We start from the raw sequence: 1,753 nt of genomic DNA, 5'->3' as shown, positions 1-1,753 counted from the left end.
TGGAAATCTGCTGAACAGAAGCACCTAAAGGTAGGTAAGGTTCTGATCATGAGCCCCTGGGCGTGTGGTGACCGTTAGCCTATCCTTCAGAATTAGGGGAAAACCCTAAAGAAGGGAAACATGTAACCCATGGTGGGGGGGGAAGTATGTTACAGAGCTGGATTTTCTATCAATTTCTATTATTATCTCTGCTTGAAAACGTAGAACCACCAAATAGTTCAGGTTGGAAAGGAGCTTAGGAGATTTCTAGTCAAGCTGCTGCCCAAAGCAGGGTCAGCTCAGAGATCAGACAGGATTGCTCAGGATTTCATCCTGTTGGTCTTGCTGCTCTTTCTATAGGATGGGCAGGGGGAATTCAGCGTTAGCAGTGGCGGAGTAGCTTGGCTGGGCTATGGCGGGCAGAGATGATTAGGAGGGCAGGTGTTTGACTTGTTCAAAATGTGATAATGGCAATAAGCTTGAATGAAGCGGCTCCGCTTCAGACAGAGGATAATTAGACTTGGATTTGAAAGGAAATGAGCAAAAAAAGCATTAGGCATGAGTCCCACTACCGTGCAGTTTCTAACCCTGGAAACTACAGTTTGCTTGAAGTAATGTTAGCTTCAATTGCAAGGGTATGTCTCTTCCTCAGAGCAGTCCAAAAGCTGAAGCATGAACTGTAGAGTTCTGTGTTATCATGAACTATAGAGTTCTGTAGGAGGGGGAGGTATAACAGGTACAAACTCTGTAGCATGAACTGTAGAGTTCTGTGGGAGAGGAAGGTATAAAAGGAGAACCTACATGAGAAATCAGTGTCTACTAGGATTGCAAAGTGTCAGCAGGTGTCCGGTAGGTTCTGCTTGCTAAGGGAAGCAGGTGGCTCATTATTCACAAAAGAAGAAGGAGCATGTCTCTGACAAAGGATCTAAGCATGGGAGAACCAGATGAATGGAGGGATCTCTGAAGGTTTCAAGGAGATGGGTTGTGACCCCCATGTTTTTAACCTTTTCCAAGATGACAAAGCATATTGGTGAAGGAGAAAAGGCTAGACAGGAAAATACTGGCTTTTGAAGGTTGAGAAAGGCACCCGCAGTCATTTACTTTGTGTTACTGCAGGGGAAAGTAAAGGCACATTCCTGGCCCTGAAACTATTTGCTCAACCCTAGGATAGAGATACGCGGCCAGGACAACTGTGCCTTCCAGTCTCAAGCTTTGCCATCAAGCTTTAGCTTCTTTGCAGTGATCCAGCAATGAGGGGTGTAGATGTATTGTCTCTTTGCGGATGTACTGGAAAGCCAGATAGGTGAGACCAGGCTGTGGGAAGGTCTAGATAAAAATGTGGCGGTGAGGAAGAGGGGGTGCACAGGTACGCACGAGTTTAGGGAGAAGATACAGAGCTATTAATAGTTACAGAGCCCACGTTTTCACCTTCACAGCAATTTAGAACACATCTGTAACTCTCCGAGATGCCTGCTGTCATTTGTGGGGGAAACGTTTTTCCTCTGGTACCAAACCCAGGTCGCTGCCACAGAGCCGAAGCCTGCCACGTTCAGGTGCAGCTCTGCCGCGAAACTGCTGGAGGCTCAGCAGTTCCTCCAGCGGCTCCTCTTCGTCTAGGTCTTCTGCCTGCAGCTGCTTCTCCTCACTACAAGAAGGATGTTGAGATGTTGGAGCGTGTCCAGAGAAGGGCAACGAGGCTGGTGAGGGGTCTGCAGAACAAGTCTTATGAGGAGGGGCTGAGGGAACTGGGGTTGTTTAGCCTGGAGAAAAGGAG

Source organism: Pygoscelis adeliae, unplaced genomic scaffold (assembly GCF_000699105.1).
Source record: "Pygoscelis adeliae isolate BGI_AS28 unplaced genomic scaffold, ASM69910v1 Scaffold38, whole genome shotgun sequence".
NCBI lineage: Eukaryota > Metazoa > Chordata > Aves > Sphenisciformes > Spheniscidae > Pygoscelis > Pygoscelis adeliae.
Note: the sequence above shows the minus strand (reverse complement) of the source record.